Source organism: Gorilla gorilla, chromosome 17 (genome assembly GCF_029281585.2).
Source record: "Gorilla gorilla gorilla isolate KB3781 chromosome 17, NHGRI_mGorGor1-v2.1_pri, whole genome shotgun sequence".
In the NCBI taxonomy this organism is placed as follows: Eukaryota; Metazoa; Chordata; class Mammalia; order Primates; family Hominidae; genus Gorilla; species Gorilla gorilla.
This window is the reverse complement of record NC_073241.2, coordinates 19547501-19555000: the sequence shown is the minus strand read 5'-3', so window position 1 is coordinate 19555000 and position 7500 is coordinate 19547501.

Below are 7500 nucleotides of genomic sequence, written 5' to 3'. Positions count from 1 at the left end.
TGGAATGGAATGGAAAGGAATGGAACGGAATGGAATGGAATGGAATGGAATGAAATCAACCCGAGTAGAACGTAATGGAATGGAATGGAATGGAAAGGAATGGAATGGAATGGAATGGAATCAAATTTAATTGAATGGAATGGAATGGAATGGAATCGAATGGAATCGAATGGAATGGAATGGTGTAGATTGGAATGGAATGGAATGGAATGGAATGGAATTGAATGGAATGGAATGGAATGGAATGGAATGGAGTGGAATCAACCCGAGTAGAATGGAATGGATTGGAATGGAATGGAATGGAATGGAATGGAATGGAATGGAATGGAATGGAATGGAATGGAATCAACCCGAGTAGAATGGAATGGATTGGAATGGAATGGAATGGAATGGAATCGAATGGAATCAAATGGAATGGAATGGAATGGAATGGAATGGAATGGAATGGAATGGAATGGAATGGAATCTACTCGAGTAGAATGGAATGGATTGGAATGGAATGGATTGGAATGGAATCGAATGGAATGGAATGGAATGGAATGGAATGGAATGGAATGGCATGGAATCAACCCGAGTAGAACGGAATGGAATGGAATGGAATGGAATGGAATGGAACGGAACGGAACGGAACGGAACGGAATGGAATGGAATGGAATGGAATGGAATGGAATGGAATGGAATGGAAAGGAATGGAATGGAATCAACCCGAGTAGAATGGAATGGATTGGAATGGAATGGAATGGAATGGAATGGAATGGAATGGAATGGAATGGAATCAACCCGAGTAGAATGGAATGGATTGAAATGCAATGAAATGGAATGGAATGGAAAGGAATGGAATGGAGTGGAACGGAATGGAATGGAATGGAATCAACCCGAGTAGAAAGGAATGGATTGGAATACAATGGAATGGAATGGAATGGAATGGAATTCAATAGAATAGAATGGAATGGAATGGAATGGAATCGAAAGGAAACCAATGGAATCGAATGGAATGGAGTGGAATAGAATGGAATCAACCCGAATAGAACGGAACGAACGAAATGGAACGGAACGGAACGGAATGGAATGGAATGGATTGAAATGGAATGGAATCGAATGGAACCGAATGGAACCGAATGGAATGGGATGGAATGGAATGGAATGGAATGGAATGAACCCGAGTAGAATGGAATGGATTGGAATGGAATGGAATGGAATGGAATCGAATGGAATGGAATGGAATGGAATGGAATGGAATGGAATGGAATGGAATGGAATGGAATCAACCCGAGTAGAACGGAATGGAATGGAATGGAATGGAATGGAATAGAAAGGAAGGGAATTCAATGGAATAGAATGCAATGGAATGGAATGGAATGGAATGAACCCGAGTAGAACGGAATGGAATGGAATGGAATGGAATGGAATGGAATGGAATGGAATGGAATGGAATGGAATGGAATCGAATAGAAAGGAATGGAACGGAATGGAATGGAATGGAATCGAATCGAATGGAATGGAATGGAATGGAATGAAATGGAATGGAATGGAATGGAATGGATTGGAATGGAATGGAATCGAATGGAATGGAATGAAATGGAATGGAATGGAATGGAATGGAATCAAATCAACCCGAGTAGAATGGAATGGATTGGAATGCAATGGAATGGAATGGAATGGAATGGAATGGAATTGAATGGAATGGAATGGAATGGAATGGAATGGAATGGAATGGAATGGAATGGAATCAACCCGAGTAGAATGGAATGGAATGGAATGGAATGGAGTGGAATGGAATGGAATGGAATGGAATGGAATTTAATGGAATGGAATGGAATGGAATCGAATGGAATCGAATGGAATGGAATGGAATGGAATGGAATGGAATGGAAAGGAATGTAATGGAATGGAATCTACCCGAGTAGAATGGAATGGATTGGAATGGAATGGATTGGAATGGAATGGAATGGAATGGAATCGAATGGAATGGAATGGAATGGAATGGAATGGAATGGAATCAACCCGAGTAGAACGGAATGGAATGGAATGGAATGGAATGGAATGGAATGGAATGGAATGGAATGGAATGGAATGGAATGGAATGGAATTTAATGGAATGGAATGGATTGGAATCGAATGGAATTGAATGGAATGGAATGGAAGGGAATGGAATGGAATGGAATAGAATGAAATCAACCCGAGTAGAACAGAATGGAATGGAATGGAATGGAATGGAATGGAATGGAATGGAATGGAATGGAATGGAATCAAATGGAATGGAATGGAATCAACCCGAGTAGAATGGAATGGATTGAAATGGAATGGAATGGAATCGAATGGAATGGAATGGAATGGAATGGAATGGAATGGAATGGAATGAAATCAACCCGAGTAGAACGTAATGGAATGGAATGGAATGGATTGGAAAGGAAAGGAATGGAATGGAATGGAACGGAATAAAATTTAATGGAATGGAATGGAATGGAATGGAATGGAATGGAATGGAATGGAATGGAATGGAATGGAATGGAATGGAATGGAATCAACCCGAGTAGAATGGAATGGATTGGAATGGAATGTAATGGAATGGAATGGAATGGAATGGAATGGAATGGAATCAACCCGAGTAGAATGGAATGGATTGGAATGGACTGGAATGGAATGGAATGGAATGGAACGGAATGGAATGGAATGGAATGGAATGGAATGGAATGTAACGGAATGGAATGGAATGGAATAGATTGGAATCAACCCGAGTAGAACGGAATGGAATGGAATGTAATGGAATGCAATAGAATGGAATGGAATGGAATGGAATGGAATGGAATGGAATGGAATCAAACCGAGAAGAATGGAATGGATTGGAATGGACTGGAATGGAATGGAATGGAATGGAATGGAATGGAATGGAATGGAATGGAATAGAATCAACCCGAGTAGAACGGAATGGAATGGAATGGAATCGAATGGAATGGAATGGAATGGAATGGAATGGAATGGAATGGAATGGAATCAACCCGAGTAGAATGGAATGGATTGAAATGGAATGGAATGGAATCGAATGGAATGGAATGGAATCAACCCGAGTAGAACGGAATGGATTGGAATGGAATGGAATGGAATGGCATGGAATGAAATCAACCCGAGTAGAACGTAATGGAATGGAATGGAATCGAATGGAAAGGAAAGTAATGGAATGGAATGGAATGGAATGGAATGGAATGGAATGGAATGGAATGGAATGGAATGGAATCAACCCGAGTAGAACGGAATGGATTGAAATGGAATGGAATGGAATGGAATGGAATGGAATGGAATGGAATGGAAACAACCCGAGTAGAACGGAATGGATTGGAATGGAATGGAATGGAATGGAATCGTATGGAATCGAAAGGAATGGAATGGAATGGAATGGAATGGAATGGAATGGAATGGAATGAAATCAACCCGAGTAGAACGTAATGGAATGGAATGGAATGGAATGGAATGGAATAAAATTTAATGGAATGGAATTGAATGGAATGGAATGGAATGGAATTGAATGGAATGGAATCAACCCGAGTAGAATGGAATGGATTGGAATGGAATGGAATGGAATGGAATGGAATGGAATGGAATGGAATGAAATTTAATGGAATGGAATGGAATGGAATCGAATGGAATCGAATGGAATGGAATGGAATGGAATGGAATAGAATGGAATCAACCCGAGTAGAACGGAATGGAATGGAATGGAATGGAAAGGAATGGAATGGAATGGAATGGAATGGAATGGAATGGAATGGAATCCAATGGAATGGAAAGGAATGGAATGGAATGGAATCCAATGGAATGGAATGGAATGGATTGGAATGGAATGGAATCGAATCGAATTGAACGGAATGGAATGGAATGGAATGGAATGGAATCCAATGGAATGGAATGGAATCGAATGGAATCAACCCGAGTAGAATGGAATGGATTGGAATGGACTGGAATGGAATGGAATGGAATGGAATGGAATGGAATGGAATGGAATGGAATCAACCCGAGTAGAACGGAATGGATTGAAATGGAATGGAATGGAATCGAATGGCATAGAATGGAATGGAATGGAATGGAATGCAATGGAAAGGAATGAATTCAACCAGAGTAGAACGGAATGGAAAGGAATGGAATGGAATGGAATGGAATGGAATCAACCCGAGAAGAATGGAATGGATTGGAATGGACTGGAATGGAATGGAATGGAATGGAATGGAATCAAATCAAGCCGAGTAGAATGGAATGGATTGGAATGGACAGGAATGGAATGGAATGGAAGGGAATGGAATGGAATGGAATGGAATCAAATCAACCCGAGTAGAATGGAATGGATTGGAATGGAATGGAATGGAATGGAATGGATTGGAATGGAATGGAATGGAATGGAATGGAATGGAATGGAATGAAATGGAATGGAGTGGAATAGAATGGAATGGAATGGAATGGAATCAACCCGAGTAGAATGGAATGGATTGGAATGGAATGGAATGGAATGGAATGGAATGGAATGGAATGGAATGGAATGGAATGGAATGGAATCAACCCGAGTAGAATGGAATGGATTGGAATGGACTGGACTGGACTGGAATGGAATGGAATGGAATGGAATGGAATCAAATCAACCCGAGTAGAATGGAATGGATTGGAATGGAGTTTAATGGAATAGAATGGAATGGAATCGAAGGAATTGAATGGAATGGAATGGAATGGAATGGAATGGAATGGAATGGAATGGAATGGAATGGAATCAACCCGAGTAGAATGGAATGGATTGGAATGGAATGGAATGGAATGGAATCGAATGGAATCAAATGGAATGGAATGGAATGGAATGGAATGGAATGGAATGGAATGGAATGGAATGGAATCAACCCGAGTAGAACGGAATGGAATGGAATGGAATGCAATGGAATTTAATGGAATGGAATGGAATGGAAGGGAATTTAAAGGAATGGAATGGAATGGAATGGAATGGAATTGAATGGAATGGAGTGGAATGGAATCAACCCGAGTAGAATGGAATGGATTGGAATGGAATGGAATGGAATGGAATCGAATGGAATGGAATGGAATGGAATGGAAAGGAAAGGAATGGAATGGAATGGAATGGAATAAAATTTAATGGAATGGAATGGAATGGAATGGAATGGAATGGAATGGAATGGAATGGAATGGAATGGAATGGAATGGAATTTAATGGAATGGAATGGAATGGAATGGAATCAACCCGAGTAGAATGGAATGGATTGGAATGGAATGGAATGGAATGGAATGGAATGGAATGGAATGGAATGGAATCAACCCGAGTAGAATGGAATGGATTGGAATGGACTGGAATGGAATGGAATGGAATGGAACGGAATGGAAAGGAATGGAATGGAATGGAATGTAACGGAATGGAATGGAATGGAATAGATTGGAATCAACCCGAGTAGAAAGGAATGGAATGGAATGGAATGGAATGCAATAGAATGGAATGGAATGGAATGGAATGGAATGGAATGGAATGGAATGGAATGGAATGGAATGGAATGGAATGGAATCGAAAGGAATGGAATGGAATGGAATGGAATGGAATGGAATGGAATGGAATGGAATGGAATGGAATCAACCCGAGTAGAATGGAATGGATTGAAATGGAATGGAATGGAATCGAATGGAATGGAATGGAATGGAATGGAATCAACCCGAGTAGAACGGAATGGATTGGAATGGAATGGAATGGGATGGAATCGTATGGAATCGAAAGGAATGGAATGGAATGGAATGGAATGGAATGGAATGGAATGGAATGGAATGGAATGAAATCAACCCGAGCAGAAAGTAATGGAATGGAATGGAATGGAATGGAATGGAATGGAAAGGAATGGAATGGAATGGAATGGAATAAAATTTAATGGAATGGAATGGAATGGAATGGAATTGAAAGGAATCAACCCGAGTTGAATGGAATGGATTGGAATGGAATGGAATGGAATGGAACGGAATGGAATGGAATGGAATGGAATGGAATCAACCCGAGTAGAATGGAATGGATTGGAATGGAATGGAATGGAATGGAATGGAATGGAATGGAATGGAATGGAATGGAATGGAATGGAATGGAATGGAATCAACCCGAGTAGAATGGAATGGATTGGAATGGAATGGAATGGAATGGAATGGAATGGAATGGAATGGAATGGAATGGAATGGAATGGAATCAACCCGAGAAAAACGGAATGGATTGGAATGGAATGGAATGGAATGGAATGGAATGGAATGGAATGGAATGGAATGGAATGGAATCGAGTGGAATGGAATGGAATGGAATGGAATGGAATGGAATGGAATGGAATGGAATGGAATGAAATCAATCCGAGTACAACGTAATGGAATGGAATGGAATGGAATGGAAAGGAAAGGAATGGAATGGAATGGAATGGAATAAAATTTAATGGAATGGAATGGAATGGAATGGAATGGAATGGAACCGAATGGAATGGAATGGAATGGAATGGAATGGAATGGAATGGAATGGAATCAACACAAGTAGAATGGAATGGATTGGAATGGAATGGAATGGAATGGAATGGAATGGAATCAACCCGAGTAGAATGGAATGGATTGGAATGGACTGGAATGGAATGGAATGGAATGGAACGGAATGGAATGGAATGGAATGGAATGGAATGTAACGGAATGGAATGGAATGGAATAGATTGGAATCAACCCGAGTAAAACAGAATGGAATGGAATGGAATCGAATGCAATGGAATGGAATGGAATGGAATGGAATGGAATGGAATGGAATGGAATGGAATGGAATCGAAAGGAATGGAATGGAATGGAATGGAATGGAATGGAATGGAATGGAATGGAATCAACCCGAGTAGAATGGAATGGATTGGAATGGACTGGAATGGAATGGAATGGAATAGAATGGAATGGAATGGAATGGAATGGAATGGAATCAACCCGAGGAGAATGGAATGGATTGAAATGGAATGGAATGGAATGGAATGGAATGGAATGGAATGGAATGGAATGGGATGGAATGGAATCAACCCGAGTAGAACGGAATGGATTGGAATGGAATGGAATGGAATGGAATCGTATGGAATCGAAAGGAATGGAATGGAATGGAATGGAATGGAATGGAATGGAATGGAATGGAATGGAATGGAATGAAATCAACCCAAGTAGAACGTAATGGAATGGAATGGAATGGAAAGGAATGGAATGGAATGGAATGGAATAAAATTTAATGGAATGGAATGGAATGGAATGGAATCGATTGGAATCGAATGGAATGGAATGGTATAGAATGGAATGGAATGGAATGGAATGGAATGGAATGGAATGGAATGGAATGGAATGGAATAGAATGGAATGGAATGGAATCAACCCGAGTAGAATGGAATGGATTGGAATGGAATGGAATGGAATGGAATGGAATGGAATGGAATGGAATGGAATGGAATCAACCCGAGTAGAATGGAATGGATTGGAATG